The 20,908-nt window shown below is 42.2% G+C and overlaps 1 protein-coding gene and 1 pseudogene across 1 annotated transcript in view; both read right to left on the bottom strand.

The window, feature by feature from the left end:
* LOC124719992 (sodium/potassium/calcium exchanger 3) overlaps positions 1 to 20,908 on the bottom strand; it is a 684,419-nt gene that overhangs the window by 351,331 nt on the left and 312,180 nt on the right. The gene's annotated exons all lie outside the window — the stretch shown is intronic.
* On the bottom strand, positions 2,355 to 2,472 carry LOC124720688 (annotated as a pseudogene).

Raw genomic sequence — 20,908 nt, 5'->3', positions numbered from 1 at the left:
AAATAAACGGTATATACAGGGTAACAATTAGTGAACTATGTTGTTGTTGTTGTGTTCTTCAGTCCAGAGACTGGTTTGATGCAGCTCTCCATGCTACTCTACCCTGTGCAAGCTTCTTCATCTCCCAGTACCTACTGCAGCCTACATCCTTCTGAATCTGCTTAGTGTATTCATCTCTTGGTCTCCATGTACGATTTTTACCCTCCATGCTGCCCTCCAATACTAAATTGGTGATCCCTTGATGCCTCAGAACGTGTCCTACCAACCGATCCCTTCTTCTAGCCAAGTTGTGCCACAAACTTCTCTTCTCCCCAATCCTATTCAATACCTCCTCATAAGTTATGTGATCGACCCATCTAATCTTCAGCATTCTTGTGTAGCACCACATTTCGAAAGCTTCTATTCTCTTCTTGTCTAAACTATTTATCGTCCTTGTTTCACTTCCATACATAGCTACACTCCATAGAAATACTTTGAGAAACGACTTCCTGACACTTAAATCTATACTCGATGTTAACAAATTTCTCTTCTTCACAAACGCTTTCCTTGCCATTGCCAGTCTACATTTTATATCCTCTCTACTTCGACCATCATGAGTTATTTTGCTCCCCAAATAGCAAAACTCGTTTACTACTTTAAGTGCCTCATTTCTTAATCTAATTCCCTCAGCATCATCCGAGTTATTTCGACTACATTCCATTATCCTCGTTCAACTTTTGTTAATGTTCATCTTATATCCTTCCTTCAAGACACTGTCCATTCCGTTGAACTGCTCTTCCAAGACCTTTGCTGTCTCTGACAGAATTACAATGTTATCGGCGAACCTCAAAGTTTTTATTTCTTCTCCATGGATTTTAATACCTACTCCGAATTATTTTTGTTTCCTTTACTGCTTGCTCAATATACAGATTGAATAACATCGGGGAGAGGCTACAACCCTGTCTCACTCCCTTCGCAAACCATTGCTTCCCTTTCATGCCCCTCGACTCTTATAACTGACATCTGCTTTTTGTACAAATTGTAAATAGCCTTTCGCTCCCTGTAGTTTACCCCTGCCACCTTCAGAATTTGAATGAGAGTATTCCAGTCAACATTGTCAAAAGCTTTGTCCAAGTCGACAAATGCTAGAAACGTGGGTTTGCCCTTTCTTAATCTAGCTTCTAAGATAATATAAGTGTAGTGAAATATATGAAACCAAATCCTCATAATTTCTGAACGGTTTTCGTTAGGACGCTCAAACTGCACGGTTGGTCGCAGGATTCATGGGAATTAATATGGTTTGGCTTACCGACAAAGACAACTTTCATTTGGATGAGTTCGCCAATAAGCAAAATTGGTGCTTATGGGGGACTGAGAATCCGGCATTTCGCGATCGAAAAGTGTCTTCACCCTCAACTTGTGTCTGTGTGGTGGGCAGTGTCCAGTCGCGGAATAACCGGTGCCATATTCCTCGACGGCACGGTGACTACCGAACGGTACGTAAAGATTTTGGAAGATGATTTCATCCCTGTTATCCAAAGTGACCCTGGTTTCGACGAGATGTGGTTTGCGCAAGACGCAGCTCGAACCCATCGATGCAGGAGAGTGTTTGATGTCCTGAAGGAGCACTTTGGGGACCGCATTCTGGTTCTGGGGTACCCAGAGGACACTGGCATGGACCTCCATTGGCCGCCATATTCTCCGCATCTGAACAGTCCTTTCTGTGGGGTTACATTTAAAGATGATGTGTACAGCAATAACGCCGAAACCATTACTGAGCTGAAAACAGCTGTTCAGGAGGCCATCGACAGCATCGATGTCCGCGCACTTCAGTGGGTCATGCAGACTTTGACTATTAGCCTGCTCGACATGATGGCCAATGATGGCAGGCATATCGAACGTGTCAGAACCTAAATCCGAATGTCTGTAGTGGCGTTTACATGCTGACTGAAGTGTATGCACGCCGTAGTTTGTAACTAATTTAGGTGTTTTTTTCGTATAGTTCAATAATTGTCACCCCGTGTAGTAAAATTGTAGCTGTGAAGGCCCAGTTCGGCGATTTGCGTGATTTGTCATGTAACTGAAATTCAGCGGATTCTCTGTAGTACTCGTGTGGATGACTTAACGCTTTTCGTTATTTAGAGCCAATTGCCACTTTTTGCAGCATACAAAAGCACTCCGTCTGCAGGCCACAAGTGGCCCATCGGGACCATCCGACCGCCGTGTCATCCTCACTTGAGGATGTGGATAGGAGGGACGCGTGGTCAGCACACCGCTCTCCCGGTCGATATGATGGTATCCTTTGACCGGAGCCGCTACTATTCGGTCGAGTAGCTCCTCAACTGGCATCACGAGGCCGAGTGCACCCCGAAAAATGGCAACAGCGCATGGCGGCCCGGATGGTCACCCATCCAAGTGCCGACCACGCCCGACAGCGCTTAACTTCGGTGATCTCACGGGAACCGATGTATCCACTGCTGCAAGGCCGTTGCCTTTTGCAGCATACAGCTGGTCAGGTTGTCTCCTAAAGTCATTTATGTAGATCAGGAACAACAGAGGGTCTGTAACACTTCCTGGGGAAAGGCCAGATATTACTTCTGTTCTGCTCGATGACTTTCAGTCAATTATTAGGAACTGTGACCTATCTGACAGGAAATGACATATCCAGTCGAACAACTGAGACGATATTCCACAGGCTCGCAGTTTTGGTTAGAAGACGCTTGTGAGGAAAGATGTGAATAATCTTCTGGAAGTCTAGAAATATGGAATCAGTTTGAGGTCCCCTATCGACAGCACTGGTTACTTTGTCAGAATAAACAGCTGCTTGTGTTTCGCAACAACTACGTGGTGACACAGAACGACGGTAATGTTTGGAATGGGTAGTGGCAGCCATGGGCAGTTGGCAGCACTGCGGGTTCGTGACAGCGAGTAAACAGTCAGCCATTTCTGTAATCATGCATCAGTGGAACGGACAACAGCATTCGTTAGCCATAAAAATGTTTTATAGAAACAATGATAGTTTGGTAATGGCGCAGAAGGAGTTTCGACGTTTCCATAATTTAGGACGTCATGATGCCGTTCCGTCGAAACACGCGAAAAAATGTTGGATTAATAACTTTGAAGAGACCGGATCTGCCCTCAAGAAGAAACCAACACGACGACCAAGAAGTGTGCCTTCTTCAGCGAAACATTGATGTTGTACTCGAATCTGTCTTACGGGGCCCACGGCGTTCAATTCGTAAGCAAGCAGCAGTGGTTGGAATGTCCCGGGAGAGTGTTCGCGGAATTCTTCATCTCGGTCTAAAATTTCATCCGCACAAACTGCAGATGGTGAAACAATTGAAGAACAACGATTACCGGTAACAATTAGGGTTCTGTGAACAAATGACAACAAAAATAAACAATGACGATGAATTTCTAAATAAGTTGTGGATATCACATGAGGCACATTTTCATCTCACGAGTTATGTGAATAAACACAACTACCGTTACTGGGCAAACACAAATCGTAATGTCGTTCATGAGCGCACTTCGTGCGCTAGTAAAGTGACAGTATGGTGTGGTGTTTCATCACACGGGGTTATCGGACCGTATTTTTTTCGCAGATGAACAGGGAAACACTATAACTTTCAACGCCGATGGTTACGTGGAGTTGTTGCAAACTTTCATTACACTTCCGTTGAACAACTTTCCAAACGTTCAAGAAGCCTGGTTTCAACAGGACGGAACGACATGACACGCTGCACGGCAATCAATGGCGTATGTGCGAGAATTGTTTGGCAACCGTGTGATTCGCTAACATTGCCTGGCCAACCTAGATCACAAGATTTATCCGTTATGATTTTTTTCCTGTGGAGCGACCTCGAGAGCGAAGTCTACGCGACTCGACCGAAAACCGTGGATGAGTTAAAAACAGAGAATTCGGGATGCAATTCGTAGGATCCCAGCTAAGATGTTGCAGCGGTCATTGAAGAATCTCGACAGCAGATTTCGCGAATGTATTCGCACAGCAGGACGCCATCTAAAGGAGGTAATTTTAAAAAAATGATAAATGGCATCAGTGTTTCGTAAATAGCAAAGTTGTAAATTTCATACAATTTTGGTAAACTTTTTTTTTTTTTTTTTTTTTTTTTTTTTTTTTTTTTTTTTTTTTTGGAATGCAGTGATCAATAGATTATTATATTTTGACTTTGACAAGTTCAGTCTTGATCACACCATTTATGTTTCAATGACATAGGTAACCGGTTTCGGTTATTTTTGCATAACCATAATCAGACCCATGACTTCGTAGCAGCTGAGGAGGGCTCCGCCTACCATCCTAAGGTCTGATGATGGTTATGTAAAAATAACCGAAACCGGTTACCTATGTCATTGAAACATAAATGGTGTGATCAAGACTGAACTTTAGTCAAAATATTGTAAATTTCAATTACTATGAATGCCAGTTCTGTCCTTCATCACTTCTAGTTCTACTGGATTGTGGAAATGATCCCGTTTTTCTGTGTCACCCAGTACATTTTCTGAATCCGTGATGACTCTTTGTCAATAAATCGTTTTCTTCAATGTAATCCATAACATTCGAACACAGTATATGATCCAAAAACCTACTGCAAATCGACGTTAGTGATATGGGTCTGTAATTCAGCGGATTCCATCTATTCCCTTTCATGGCTATTGGTGTGACCTCTGCAACATTCCAGTCTCTGGGTACGGATCTTTCGTCGAGTGAGCGGTTGTATATGATTGCTAAGTACGGAGCTATTCTATCATCATACTCCGAAAGGAAGCTGACTGGTATACAATATGGACCTTAGGCTACTTCGCTACACCGAGGACACGTACTTTATAAGTTACGTTGGCAGTTGTTCTTGATTCTAATTCGGGAATATTTGCTTCACCTTCTCTGGTGAAGGAGTTTCAGAAAACGTTAAAAAATAGTAGATGCGTTTTGCTATTTGGACAGAAAAATATATGACGATGGCACAAGTAGAGACTGGCTATGGATAGAAAAAAATAATAAAAGCAGATTAAAATACGTCGCCTGCTTCACTCGTTTCAACCTGCTTACTGTATTCATCTCTTGGTCCCTCTCCACAATTTTTACCTCTACATTTCCCTCCAGAACTAAACGGTGATCCCTTGGTGTCTCAGAATGTCTCCTATTTCTGAAAAAGACCAACTTGCTAACATCTAATGTAACTGTAACTGTTAGGAAAACTTTTCTGGAAGTATTTCTATGGAGTATTGCCACTAATGGATGTGAAACATGGACGATAAATAGTTTGGACAAGAAGAGAATAGAAGCTTTTGAAATGTGGTGCTACAGAAGAATGCTGAAGATTAGATGGGAAGATTACGTAACTAATGAGGAGGTACTGAAGAGAACTGGGGAGAAGAGGAATTTGTGGCGCAACTTGACTAAAAGAAGGGATCGGTTGGTAGGAGACATTATGAGACACCAAGGGATCACCGTTTAGTTCTGGAGGGAAATGTAGAGGTAAAAATTGTGGAGGGGGACCAAGAGATGAATACAGTAAGCAAGTTGAGGTGGGGAATGAAGCGACGTATTTTAATCTGCTTTTATTATTTTTTTCCTTAGTAATAGCATGAAATATTTAAGTGCAATGTTATTTAAATACAAATTTGTCTCTAAGATTACTAAGTAAAGGAACAAAAGAAAGTTATGTCGCAGATTGTTTCGGTCTACACATAAGCTACTACAAGATATTCATAGCTCTCTTTTTTTCTCTTGCTGCTAATATATAGTTACGGATTTGATTTCTGGCGTGTTAACTGAGACTGCACTAAAAGTTTTATTTATCTACCAAAGTTTATTGTAAGCAGTGCACATTCTTTTACCAAAGATATCAAAAGCTCAAAGTCGGCGCTGATTTCATCCTGTGAAATAATTACTTACGACAGTTGAAACCACAGTCTAATTAAAACAGTCACGAAACTCGGGCGAAAGTTGTTATCGTTCGACAGCTGAAGCGACAGTAACGCTCCAAGCGGTGAGAAGGTAACACTCATAAGTGTAGCCAGGAAAATGTTTGTTTGTGATTGTTTTCTGCATAATTAACGGAATAGCGTTAATATTATTGCGTTCCACGCGTTGGTAACGTGCCAAGAGAAATGAATTATCGTGAAATATAGGTAAAAACAGCCGAATTACACTGATTCAGTAAGTTACAACTCATTCCTGAAGAAATTAGTTTCGAATACATCTGTATTTGCAGTTTATTCCGCTGAAAGCAAGAGAATATAAACAAATTTCTTGCATGGGAAGCCTATATTTTTGCGGTTACACCGTGGTTAAAACTGTGGAGAGAGAGAGAGAGAGGAAAACAGTAATTAACTCTTTGTTTTGTAAATAATAGATTTCAGCTATCAGTCGTCCTTTGCAATTTCTATTGGCAGACCTAGATTTCAGCTAGCAACTAGCCATTCTCAATGCACTATCCTTTTTTGGTCAATGCATGTAATGTCCGTTGGTCTGGCGCCATATAACCAACCGATGTGCTCTCCGCACAGCCCGCCTTCCGCAAAAATTAGTATTCCGTGAACTGTGTACATAGCCAGACCAACAGCCAATGCATGCATTGACCAAAAAAGGATAGTGCATTGAGAATGGCTAGTTGCTGGCTGAAATCTAGATCTGCCAATAAAAATTCCAAAGGACCACTGATAGCTGAAATCTATTATTTACAAATAAAAATAACGGTCGCTCTGTACAACAGCCTCAGAATGGAGGGTAACCTAATTAACTATTTATTAAGTGAGAATTTATTGAGAAGTAACTTTCAAATAAATAGGCTGTGAGAGTTTAAAAAATGATCTTAATCAGATTTTTTTTCTATGATCATACGCTTTTTCCTTCACACTTAAAAAAAATGTTATGGTGTCCAACAATTCACCCTTCACTCGACTTTCTAATACACGAGTATTTTCGTAAATGTAATTACTTTTGCTTCAGAAGCGATTGCAATAACTGTTCTTACCGTTTGTGCCTCAGATTTACCACCAATTGTGGAACTGGTTTCTTTTGTGCTGAGAAACAGTTTTATTGCTTTTGGCAATTTATTATCGCGCGTGTGTGGTTCATCTCTGAGCCTGTGGTGGCTTATTTGATACGTTGAATAAAGTAGGTATTATATTCCATATGTGTTTTCTACGTTCCGTATTCACTGGTTTGGCTGAAAGTGTAGCGAACAAAACTCTACTTTGTTGGATAGATATACAACGTCTATCCGTAAAAGATCAGGTCTTCTGCTGTTTACTAGCAATTAAAGGAAAACGATATTATTCAGTAAACATCTGGAAGTTACAACAGAATCGCCATTAAACTGTCCTCTAATGCAGGGTTTCATACCGCCCAGGGTCATTAAGAAACTAAATAATCACAAATGTGGTGTAATTTTTTTAGTTGTTGTCGATTTTTGTATCACTACATACTCAGCCTATTGTAAAAATTGTGTTACAGATCAAGATAAAATATTCGCAGTCATCCGGTATCGTATTCAGTAGTGTCACCTGCTGGCCGCTAGAGGCGCTGCTGTCGCTAAGGGTAACAGAAACGAAACGGAGTGTCGCGACTGTTACTGTCAGACTGCGGTTGAAACTATGGAGAGAGAGAGAGAGAAATATATTAATGAATGTTTATTAAATGAGAATTATCTAAGTAGAATTCAACTAAAAAGACTGCGAGAGTTTAAAAAGTGATTTTAATCAGAATTTTTTTTCTACTAACCACAATACAGTGACAGTCGTATGTTCACATGGACCACAGATAACATAGACTGCACGTGACGTCATTACACTGACTCCAACATCTAAGTCACGTGACTTGGAGTAGGACGCCGAGTTTCTGTTATTGCGCACTGTGTGGGTTGGAGCTGACAGTTTTTCTCATTTATAGCTGAAACGAAGCACTGATTTAGCCAAGGAAATAATTTGCCTTATTGCCATTACATATGTAATAGTGCAGTTAACCTGCTTTCTCCGGAATTCCTAACATCAATGCGATGGTTGTCGTTCTTACATATGGCCAGAAACTAACTGACAGTTCTGTTTACAAGCAACGAAATTACAGTTCTTCAGTGAATATACGCCCAGATAAGTCTTGCTTTGGCGGTACACACTTCACAAACGGATGAAAAGCTCAATTGTGAAAGGGAACTATTTCAAAATACTTAGAGGTATTTCCATGAGTTGAAAGTTAGGATGGCCGTTGGTCGTTGGCCGGAAAACTTGATGAATGACTATGATTTTAAGACGAGATATTGTTAATATCTAGCTCACCATACAAGTATAATCTAAGTTTTGAAATAATTTACGCTTCCTATCTCAATAATGTTTCGGTATCTGTACTGGATCGAGAAAAAGTCAGAAATACATGCGCTATTTTGTGTAAGTACCTGATATTATGCGCATAAGCGAATTTCCTTTTTTTACAGAAGCATATAACCTTTGACACACATTCTTGTGGAACCGTTAGATAAGTAATGCTGCGTGCGGAATTACTATATTATCATCCACTCCTGTGGAAGAGATAAGCTACAAGAATTCACAGTGACAGGAAAGAGTATTCATTTAACAACAATTATTCTGCCGTTTGTCAAGAACTGTCAATATGTTTCAACTTGACCGTTGCGTATCAGGAATTTCTGATAAACTTCGTTAACTGCGCTACTACATGTGTTCCGCTAGTACTAAAGCTCGTTGAATTGTCATAATCAATGTGCAAACGGGAAAAACTGTAACTGTCAGCTCCACTTCACACGGCGCGTAAGGACTCGGCTTTCTGCCCCGAGTCACGTGACTTAGATGTTCGTTCCAAGCCTCGTGGTCTAGTGCCTAGCGTTGTTGCATCTGGGTCCCGGCTTCGATTCTCGGCCAGGTCGGGGATTTTCTCCACCCGGGGACTGGGTGTCTGTCTACTGCTCAACCTCTCATGATTATTGGGATAGTGGCGAGACTAGAAATGGGGAGATTGGAACTTGTATGGACCCTGATGACGACGATCTTGAGCGCCCCACAAACCAAAATCATCATCAGAGATAGGAACAAGCGCGGTGAATATTATATATGGCCTATGTGTGTTAATTTTAAAAGTTCAGTACGACGTAGATGACAAAATCTATTGTCAAGTTTTATCTGAGCTATACGGAACTTCTTCTGATAATTAATTCAATCATACACTACTAGCCATTAAAATTATCACACCACGAAGATGACGTGCTACAGACGCGAAATTTAACCGACAGGAAGGAGATGCTGTCATATGCAAATGATTAGCTTTTCAGAGCATTCACACAAGGTTGGCGCCGGTGGCGACACCTGCAACGTGCTGACATGAGGGAAGTTTCCAACCGACTTCTCATACAGAAATAGCAGTTGACCGGCGTTGCGTGGTGAAACGTTGTTGCGATACCTCGTGTAAGGAGGAGAAACGCGTACCATCACGTTTCCGACTTTGATAGAGGTCGGATTGTAGCCTATCGCGATTGGGGTTTATCGTATCACGACATTGCTGCTCGCGTTGGTCGAGATCCAATGACTGTTAGCATAATAGGGAATCGGTGGGTTCAGGAGGGTAATACGGAACGCCGTGCTGGATCCCAACGGTCTAGTATCACTAGCAGTCGAGATGACAGGCATCTTATCCGCATGGCTGTAACGAATCGTGCAGCCACGTCTCGATCCCTGAGTCCACAGATGGGGACGTTTCCAAGACAACAACCATCTGCACGAACAGTTCGACGACGTTCGCAGCAGCACGGACTATCAGCTCGGAGACCGTGGCTGCAGTTACCCTCGACGCTGCATCACAGACAGCACCGCCTGCGATGGTGTACTCGACGACGAACCTGGGTGCACGAATGGCAAAACGTCATTATTCGGATCAATCTAGGTTCTGTTTACAGCATCATGATGGTCGTATCCGTGTTTGGCGACATCGCGGTAAACGCACATTGAATGCGTGTATTCATCGTCGCCATACTGGCGTATCACCCGGCGTGATGGTATGGGGTGCCATTGGTTACACGTCTCGGTCACCTCTTGTTCACATTGACGGCAGTTTGAACAGTGGACGTTACATTTCAGATGTGTTACGACCCGTGGCTCTACCCTTCTTTCGATCACTGCGAAACCCTACATTTCAGCAGGATAATGCACGACCGCATGTTGCAGGTCCTGTACGGGCCTTTCTGGATACAGAAAATGTTCGACTGCTGCCCTGGCCAGCACATTCTCGAGATCTCTCACCAACTGAAAACCTCTGGTCAATGGTGGCCGAGCAACTGGCTCGTCACAATACGCCAGTCACTACTCTTGATGGACTGTGGTATCGTGTAGAAGCTGCACGGGCAGCTGTAGCTGTATACACCATCCAAGCTCTGTTTGACTCAATGCCCAGGCATATCGAGGCCGTTATTACGGCCAGATGTGGTTGTTCTGGGTACTAATTTCTCAGGATCTATGCACCCAAATTGCATGAAAATGTAATCACATATCACTTCTAGTATAACATATTTGTCCAGTGAATACCCGTTTATCATCTGCATTTGTTCTTGGTGTAGCTATATTAATGGCCAGTAGTGTAAAATTATTGAACTGAATCTTATCGCAAGCCATCCTAAATAATCGACTTAGTCCGTTATAAAGCGTCTGAATAACCAGTGCATTAGTAGCACATCACATGCAGTGCATATTAGAAACTATTAAAACTATATATAATAAGGAACTGAGTTGCTTGGGGCCAGGTTGTGTATCTTGTCAAGTCTAAATAAGGCCAGAGTAAATATTTACAAAATACCATCGTCGTTACTAAGTAAAACTATAGCCAGATGTTTTCTATCAAAGCGACGCATCATAATCGCTGAACCCAGTGACACTACTACTACGAAAAGAACCACGAAAATCTCAACAAATGAATTAGCAGACTTACTACCAAGAACGAAAAGACGGAACCTGCTTCCCGAATTGCATCAGTCATATTAATAAACCACGAACTTTACTCTCTCAAATTAAGAAAATTATATATTCAGTCATAAATATACTAAATATTTTTTTCCATATAATAAGTTCGGTCTTATCTGAAATATGTAATGCGTCACTAACCAAGGAATTTTTCCAGATAGACTCGAATATACCTTTGTCAAGTCCCTCTTTAAGAAAGCCGATATGAGAGCTGTAAAAAAAAAAAAAACTACAGATATCTTTCAGTGATGACATCATTTGGGAAATTTTCGAGAAGGTGATGTGTTCTAGAATAGCATCTCACATTAGTATCAAAATTATACTTAGCAAATCAGCGTTGATGGATATCATGCATTGAGTTATTTGTTGCTTCTTATGGTCTTCAGTCCTGAGACTGGTTTCATGCAGCTCTCCATGCTACTCTATCCTGTGCAAGCTTCTTCATCTCCCAGTACCTACTGCAGCCTACATCCTTCTGAATCTGCTTAGTCTATTCATCTCTTGGTCTCCCTCTGCGATTTTTACCCTCCACACACTTCCCTCCAGTACTGAATTGGTGACACCTAGGTACATCAGGATGTGCTCCACCAACCGATACCTTCTTCTAGTCAGATTGTGAGACAAATTTGTTTTCTCCCCAACCGCAATCAGTACCTCCTGATTTGTAACTCGACCAACCCAACTAATCTTCATCATTCTTCTGCAGCTCCACATTTCGAAATCGTCTGAAATGATAACTGTCCACGTTTCTCTTCCCTCCAATGCTGAACAATATACGATAGGAAAAGATCTCCTAACTCTTAAATTTATATTACACCTTAACATCTTTCTCCTCTGCAGAAACGCTTTTCTTGTTATAGCCAATCTGCATTGTACATCCTCTCTACTTCGGCAATCATTAGTTATACCAACTGCGACATAATCGCGTGTACAAACAGTGATCCAATAGTGTAAAATGATTTTTTATTCCAGTCTCTGATCGCAAATGAATTCTTTAGACGATGACCGGTTTCAGTCTGTAATGACCATCTTCAGATCTTTTTTACACCATGTCCTAAAGTGATACGGCCATACTGGCATCGTCAAACCATATAAATATAATCAGCATCGCATCGCCACATAGATTTGCTATTCTGATTATATTTATATGTTTTGACGATGCCATTATGGCCGTATCACTTTAGGACATGGTGCAAAAAAGATCTGAGGATGGTCATTACAGACTGAAACCGGTCATCGTCTAAAGAATTCATTTGCGATCAGAGACTGGAATAAAAAAGCGTTTTAAACATTAGTTATTTTGCCAACCTTATCGAGTACTTTCACAAACCCCTGCACCCTTCTGCTCGTAAGTAACCAGTTTGTATGTCGGCAGCGCTACAGACTGTGTTAATATCGCTGACAGAGCTCTGCGCCCTCGGCAAGAGATTCTGTCGTTGGACGGATTAGCAGATAGCGAGTGAATAGGGAAGTGTATGGACATGATATTCTTACGGGAGACCCTGTGTTGGTGGAACACAGAATGTAAAGTGAGATGAAATTTCTTACAAGAAAACATGCAAGGAAAGGTATGATGATGGATGTATGATTCATAATGTTTGGGTAGTGAAATTATTGACAACTGTATAATTTTTGGCAATTTCAAAGAAAGCAGGTGTTGACAGATATGAAAATTACCGCACTATCAGTTTAACAAGTCACGGCTGCGAAATGCTAACACGAATTCTTTACAGACGAATGGAAAAACTGGTGGAAGCCGATCTCAGGGAAGATCAGTTTGGATTCCGTAGAAATATTGGAACACGTGAGGCAATACTGACCCTATGACTTATCTTAGAAGATAGATTAAGGAAACGCAAACCTACTTTTCTAGCATTTGTAGACTTAGAGAAAGCTTTTGACAATGTTGACTGGAATACTCTCTTTGAAATTCTAAAGGTGGCAGAGGTAAGATACAGGGAGCAGAAAGCTATTTACAATTTGTACAGAAACCAGATGGCAGTTATAAGAGTCGAGGGACATGAAAGGGAAGCAGTGGTTGGGAAGGGAGTGAGACAGGGTTGTAGCCTCTCCCCGATGCTATTCAGTCTGTATATTGAGCAAGCAGTAAAGGAAACAAAAGAAAAATTCGGGGTAGGAATTAAAATCCGTGGAGAAGAAATAAAAGATTTAGGTTTGCCGACGACATTATAATTCTGTCGGAGACAGAAAAGGGCCTGGGGGAGCAGTTGAACGGAATGGACAGTGTCTTGAAAGGAAGATATAAGATGAACATCGACAAAAGCAAAACGAGGGTAATCAAATGTAGTCGAATTAAATCAGGGGATGCTGAGGGAATTATATTAGGAAATGAGGCACTTAAAGTAGTAGATGAGTTTTGCTATTTGGGAAGCAAAATAACTGAGGATGGTCGAGGTAGAGAGGATATAAAATGTAGACTGGCAATGGCAAGGAAAGCGTTTCTGAAGAAGAGAAATTTGATAACATCGAGTATAGATTTAAGTGTCAGGAAGTCGTTTCTGAAAGTATTTGGATGGAGTGTAGCCATGCATGGATGTGAAACATGGACGATAAATAGTTTAGACAAGAAGAAAAAAGAAGCTTTCGAAATTTCGTGCTGCCGAAGAATGTCAGTCCTAAGGGCCCGGGTTCGAATCTCGGCTGGGTCAGCGATTTTTTCCGCCCAGGGACTGGGTGTTGTGTTGTCCTAATCGTCATCATTTCATCCCCATCGACACGCAAGTCGCCGAAGTGGCGTCAAATCGAAAGACTTGCACCCGGCGAACGGTCTACCCGACGGGAGGCCCTCGTCACATGACATTATTATTATTATTATTATTATTATTATTATTATTATTGTATTACGAATAAATAAGAAGTACTTATTTACTTCGTAAATTTTGATTCGTCAAAACTAAAACTCTCCCTCTCTCCCCATCGGGTGGGGTTTGAGAGAGAGGAATTAGAGTTTTACAAACAAAACTTATGCGTAAAAAATTAATATTGGGTTAACATTTGTGAAACTCTGATTCCTCTCTCTCTCAAGCATCCTGTCTGGTCACCTGCTTCCATTCGTGCCCATTCTGCATTCCGACGGACGTGGGCAATTCCAGCAGGACAATACGACACCCAACACTTCCAGGATTGCTACAGAGTGGCTCCTGAAACACTCCTCTGAGCTTAAACAATCCCACCGGCCACCAAACTCCCCAGTCATCAACATTACTGAGCACATCTTGGTTGCCTTACAACGTGCTGTTCAGAAGAGATCTCCACCCCCTCGTACTCTTACGGATTTACGGACAGTCCTGCAGGATTCGTGGTGTCAGTTCCCTCCAGCACTACTTGAGAGATTAGTCGAGTCCACGCCACGTCATGGTGTGGCACTTCTGCGTGCTCTCAGGGGTCGTACACGATATTAGGCAGGTGTACCAGTTTCTTCGGCTCTTCAGTGTATATATTAATGGATTTCTTGTCACTACAGATCTTGGAGATACTAAGCAACGTAGAAACATCCCACTTGTAATAGCTACAATTATTAGTCTGCAAAGTAAAATAAATACTCGTGGTCAGTACGCTTTTCTGTCATCAATCTGCACATATACCCTGACACCCCCTACAACAGAACAGATACAGTTCTAAATTATGCGAATTAATCAGTTCGGCTGGCCATTGTGGCAGGGCGATTCTAGGCGCTTCAGTCTGGAACCACGCGTCCGCTACGGTCGCAGGATCGAACCCTGCCTCAGGCATGGATGTGTGTGGTGTCAAATGGCTCTGAGCACTATGGGACTTAACTTCTAAGGTCATGAGTCCCCTAGAACTTAGAACTACTTAAACCTAACTAACCTAAGGACATCACACACATCCATGCCCGAGACAGGATTCGAACCTGCGACCGTAGCGGCCGCGCGGTTCCAGACTGTAGCGCCTTTAACCGCTTGGCCACCCCGGCCGGCTGTGTGGTGTCCTTAGGTTAGTTAGGTTTAAGTAGTTCTAAGTTCCAGGGGACTGATGACCTCAGGTGTTAAGTCCAATAGTGCTCAGAGCCATTTGAACCATTTTTAATGAACTTCAAATTGCTACAACGGGAGAGATTGACGGACGATAGCTGTGAATACAAAAGGATTTAGAAGTCAGTCTGATGTGTAGTATTATGTTTGATAAACGGAAGAAACTAATTCTTATTGGGGAGCACATCTTGGCTACTTTTTTTATATATCCATCCTTCTGGCCGTTCGCTTATCTTATAAAATGAAATTGCTGTACCCGTCCTTTCGATATTATTTATTACATAGCAAGCAGGTTCGGTGACGGAGTACATCATCTTCAGGCTTTAACTAACGCCGAGGCGGTGAACCCGAATCGTATAAACGATCGCTTCAGTGGCTAACACATACGAACTCGTTTCTGTGGACCACTGTAGCAGGGATGCAACCATCAAGTACCAACTGACAGTTGGAAAGCAGTTCATGGGTGTTAGCCGCTGATGCGATCGTTTATACGATTACAGTTAACCCCCACAGCGATAGTTGAAGCCTGAAGATGGCGCGCTCAGTCACCGAAACTGGTCACCATATAGCAAAAAACATCGAAAGGACGCTTGGTTTCTATAACCTTGGCTACATAACCCGACGGGTTGTGAGACCATCTTTTCCCACCGGACATATGTCGACATTAGTGGTTCTCAGATGGAACTAACAGACTGAAAGAAAGAACACTGAATTGCATATTTGAGCCAAAATATGTTTAAGCATCGATACTATTAACAACAGTATTTTACATATTAGTGACGTGAGCCTTAACTCACCAGCTGACTGTTCTGTAACCTACAGTATGAGGTGTGGTCTCTGGGAGTCCAGCTGAGGTTTTGGGGTAAAATCATTTAAGATTTAGGGGATAAATCATTTAACTTGTTGTTGTAGCTGTTGTGGTCTTCAGTCCAGAGACTGCTTTGATGCAGCTCTCCATGCTACTCTATCGTGTGAAAGCTTCTTCATCTCCCAGTACCTACTGCAACCTACATCCTTCTGAATCTGCTTAGTGTATTCATCTCTTGCTCTCCCTCTACGATTTTTACCCTCCACGCTGCCCTCCAATACTAAATTGGTGATCCCTTGATGCCTCAGAACATGTCCTACCAAACTATCCCTTCTTCTAGTCAAGTTGTGCCACAAACTCCTCTTCTCCCCAATTCTATTCAATACCTCCTCATTAGTTATGCGATCTACCCATCTAATCCTCAGCATTCTTCTGTAGCACCACATTTCGGAAGCTTCTGTTCTCTTCTTCTCTAAACTATATATCGTCCATGTTTTACTTCCAACATGCCTACACTCCATACAAATAGTTTAAAAAAGCCACTTCCATACATCGCTACACTCCATGGAAATACTTTCAGAAACGACTTCTTGACATTTAAATCTATACTTGGTGTTAACAAATTTCTTTTATTCAGAAACGCTTTCCTAGCCATTGCCAGTCTACATTTTATATCCTCTCTACTTCGACCATCATCAGTTATTTTGCGCCCAAATAGCAAAACTCATCCACTACTTTAAGCGTTTCATTTCCAAATCTAATTCCCGCAGCATCACCTGATTTACTTAGACTAAATTCCATTATCCTCGTTTTGCTTTTGTTGATGTTCATCTTATATCCTCCCTTCAAGACACCGTCCATTCCGTTCACCTGCTCTTCCAGGTCCTTTGCTGTCTCTGACAGAATTACAATGTCATCGGCGAACCTCAAAGTTTTTATTTCTTCTCCATGGATTTTCACTCCTATTCCGAATTTTTCTTTTGTTTCCTTTACTGCTTGCTCAATATACAGATTGAATAACATTGGGGAGAGGCTACAATCCTGTCTCACTCCCTTCCCAACCACTGCTTCCCTTTCATACCACTCCACTCTTATAACTGCCATCTGGTTTCTGTACAAATTGTAAATAGCCTTTCGCTCCCTGTATTTTACCCCGGCCACCTTCAGAATTTGAAAGAGAGTATTCCAGTCAACATTGTCAAAAGCTTTCTCTAAGTCTACAAATGCTAGAAACATAGGTTTGCCTTTCCTTAACCGATTTTCTAAGATAACTCGTAGGGTCATTATTGCCTCACGTTTTCCAACATTTCTACGGAATCCAAACTGATCTTCCCCGAGGTCGGCTACTACCAGTTTTTCCTTTCGTGTGTAAAGAATTCGCGTTAGTATTTTGCAGCCGTGGCTTGTTAAACTGATAGTTCGGTAATTTTCACGTCTGTGAACACCTGCTTTCTTTGGGATTGGAATTATTATATTCTTCTTGAAGTCTGATGGTATTTCACCTGTCTCATACATCTTGCTCACCAGATGGTAGAGTTTTGTCAGGACTGGCTCTCCCAAGGCTGTCAGTAGTTCTAATGGAATGTTGTCTAATGCCGGGGCTTTTAAGATCTACAACATTTACTTTATAATAATGTCGGAGTTGTTTAAATACTCCACGTTGACTGTACTGCGTGAAAATAAAGTCTGTAGCATTTTACTTTTTGTCACTCCAAATCACAGACGTCTGAGCGATTTTTTTTTAATATTACACATAAACAAACTGTTAGAGAACTAAATGCTGCATTCTGAAAAATTATAGTACCTTTGCGTAGCTGGTAAGTTTTCACATAAAGCTAAATTTCAGGGTTTAAATTCGCACATAAATATTGGACAAAAAGAAAGTCTGTAAAACGGACTTTCACTACTGGGATCCATATTTTCCTTTACCACCACTCAGAACATGTCTGATTTTAACTAGTACTTTAAGTATTTTTGAAAAAAAACGGGGAGGTGTTCAACACCATTGTATAGATGTTCTTCCTGTGAGTGATACTCTCGTTCGCTAGCAGAATTGTGGCACCTGGCTATTGGAAGTTCGTCGTCCTGTTCGTCTCTTTCTTGATATATATCAATGGCATGTTCCTCTGTTCACTGATTTGTGTCTTCATCAAATACAGGATTGATAAAACTTACAAATTTCCTAGAGTACATTTCGTGCTATACTAAGAAAACAGGTATATAGTTACGAGGCGTGGTCTAGCAGACCGCAGAATGTCTCAACAACACGTGTTAGCAACAAACGAAGAAGGCGATAATGCAACCGACTGTAAAAACCCTTATAGATTTTTTTTTTACTTTATTGTTATTTTAAAGCCTGTATAACAGGCAGGCTGTCAGCAGCACACTACGCTGCTCTTCAGCCATAGAAGACACAAGCAGCAAAAACAGTGAGAAGACACAAGTTACAGACCGGTGGGCAATAAAACAGGAGACACATAGAGACAAACACGGAGCCGTTCACACTCGTCGATAATCCACACTGCTAACATGAGACGACGCACGAACACTGAAGATGAAGATGGCGCTGGTGAACGAGGGCGTGTGACGGTGAACACTGAACACTAAACACGACGGCACACATGAAACACAGATGGCAGTGATCTCCGGCGCTCGAATGTCCACGTAGCGTGTGCGAGTCCGGGGACCTGCCAAGAGGGGAACAGGGGTGAGGTGGGGGAGAGGGGAGAAAAAGGATGCCAATGGCTGAGGAGATGGGGGCAGGAGGAGAGGGACAGGGGAGGGGAGGCCCAGTGGAGGAGGGGGGAGAAAAGGAGGAGGGAGGGAAAAAGGGAGAGAAGGGAGGGAGGGTGCCCAGAGGAGTAAGTACAGGAGGAGGCGGGAGGATCAAAGTTGGTAGGAGGGGTAGATGGCGGGGAGGAGGGCATCATCAGGGAGGGGGAGCTGGCAGAAGCCACCTTGGGAGAGGGTAAGGAGGGTGGAGAGATGGAGACCGGGTGGGACGTGGGAATACAGGCGCGGCAGTGGGCGGGGGTGGGAGAGGATTGGGGAGACGAGCGGGTGAGGAGGATCGAGTTTGCGGGAGGTGTACAGGATCCGTATCCTTTCAAGGAAAAGGAGGAGATGGGGGAAGGGGATGAGATCATACAGGATCCGCGTGGGGGAGGGGAGACGGATGCGATAGGCGAGGTGGAGAGCATGACGTTCAAGGATTTGGAGGGATTTATAAAAGGTAGGGGGGGGGGGGGGCGGAGATCCAAGCCGGATGGGAAAACCTTATAGAATTGGCGATTTAACGACGTTAGACGAAGTATAGGATTACTCCGCTATAAATTACCTTGGAGAGCCAGTTTGATAAATCTCGCAAGGTCCCAGAGACCTCACCTAATGAATTACCAGGTAATAAGTCTAATGTAAATGACTTACATTGTAGCTGACGACTGAAAACGAGAAAAGATTTACTAAAAAAAATAAGGAACAAAAATTCCGCTCTCAAACACATGGCAACAACGACGTAATACATTAAGAACTAGTTTGACCGCATCTCGAGAGATGGCAGCACTGTTCAAGGTAAAAAAACGCGCTTTGAAAACTTTACTCCTAGCTCGACTACGTGCTTAGACACAAGTAAATAGAAACCTATAATAGTATTTCTGTTCAAACTGTGTCGTGCTGTGATCTTAGCCTAGAATGTTTCTTCTGCTCGTGTGGTTGAAGATTTAACTCAGAGCGACACTTCTAACGTACTTACGGCAACCCTTGGGCAATCTGCATTTGCTCCGTTAGTCGGTATGTTTCAGTTCCTCACCTGCAAAGAAGAAAAGACTTGGTTAATGGATGGTTGAGAACTTTCGAATGTGTAAGCATTTTCGAAATATTTTCCGTAAGTTCTATTGCAGTATTCTTCACGCTATACAATGAAGAACGCGGCTGACGTTCAGAAGCAGTATTTCAGCGTTGTTGTTGTTGTTGTTGTGGTCTTCAGTCCTGAGACTGGTTTGATGCAGCTCTCCATGCTACTCTATCCTGTGCAAGCTTCTTCATCTCCCAGTACCTACTGCAACCTACATCCTTCTGAATCTGCTTAGTGTATTCATCTCTTGGTCTCCCCCTATGATTTTTACCCTCCACGCTGCCCTCCAATACTAAATTGGTGATCCCTTGACGCCTCAGAACATGTCCTACCAACCGATCCCTTCTTCTAGTCAAGTTGTGCCACAAACTTCTCTTCTCCCCAATTCTATTCAACACCTCCTCATTAGTTACGTGATCTACCCATCTAATCTTCAGCATTCTTCTGTAGCACCACATTTCGAAAGCTTCTATTCTCTTCTTGTCCAAACTATTTACCGTCCATGTTTCACTTCCATACATGGCTACACTCCATACAAATACTTTCAGAAATAACTTCCTGACTCTTAAATCTATACTCGATGTTAACAAATTTCTCTTCTTCAGAAACGCTTTCCTTGCCATTGCCAGTCTACATTTTATATCCTCTCTACTTCGTCCATCATCAGTTATTTTGCTCCCCAAATAGCAAAACTCCTTTACTACTTTTCAGCGTTAATGAACGATAAAAAATAGCCAACGGGTTGTACAAATTTTACTGTGCTGACCTGGCTTCGATACCGACTAAAGGTATCTACATCAGAATGAGTTAACTATGAAAAATTTTTAATGAACATAGCATAATAACAACCGTATCAAAATGTAGAACTAGAAACAGGTATTACGTAAGTTCACATAGCATGAGGAAATAAGGACATGAGCTGAAGTGCACAAGTCAAGTAAGTAAAAATTACCTTGTAAAGCCAACGTTAAAGCCACGAGTGTAAGAGTCCGCTACGACTGATATCGCACTTTATCAGTTGATTATGCGCTGCTACGTGGAAACGTCTGAAGTGCGCGCCGCATATGGGGTGCGAATAGCGAAGAGTGGCTCAAATTAAGATAAACGGTGAAAATTAAAGTAGTTATAACAAGAGACCGAGCTCAATAATAGAACTATATGGTGGGGAGTGGCTACAGGGCAATGTTCAACGTTACCATGTTATAAATAGCGTATGTGAGTACTCTCTTGACTCATTCAAAAAACTGGTTGCTTAAAAGTTCAGTTTATACCTCA

The sequence above is a fragment of the Schistocerca piceifrons genome, chromosome 11, assembly GCF_021461385.2.
Source record: "Schistocerca piceifrons isolate TAMUIC-IGC-003096 chromosome 11, iqSchPice1.1, whole genome shotgun sequence".
Classification (NCBI taxonomy): Eukaryota; Metazoa; Arthropoda; class Insecta; order Orthoptera; family Acrididae; genus Schistocerca; species Schistocerca piceifrons.
Note: the sequence above shows the minus strand (reverse complement) of the source record. Positions and strands in the feature narration are given on the sequence as shown.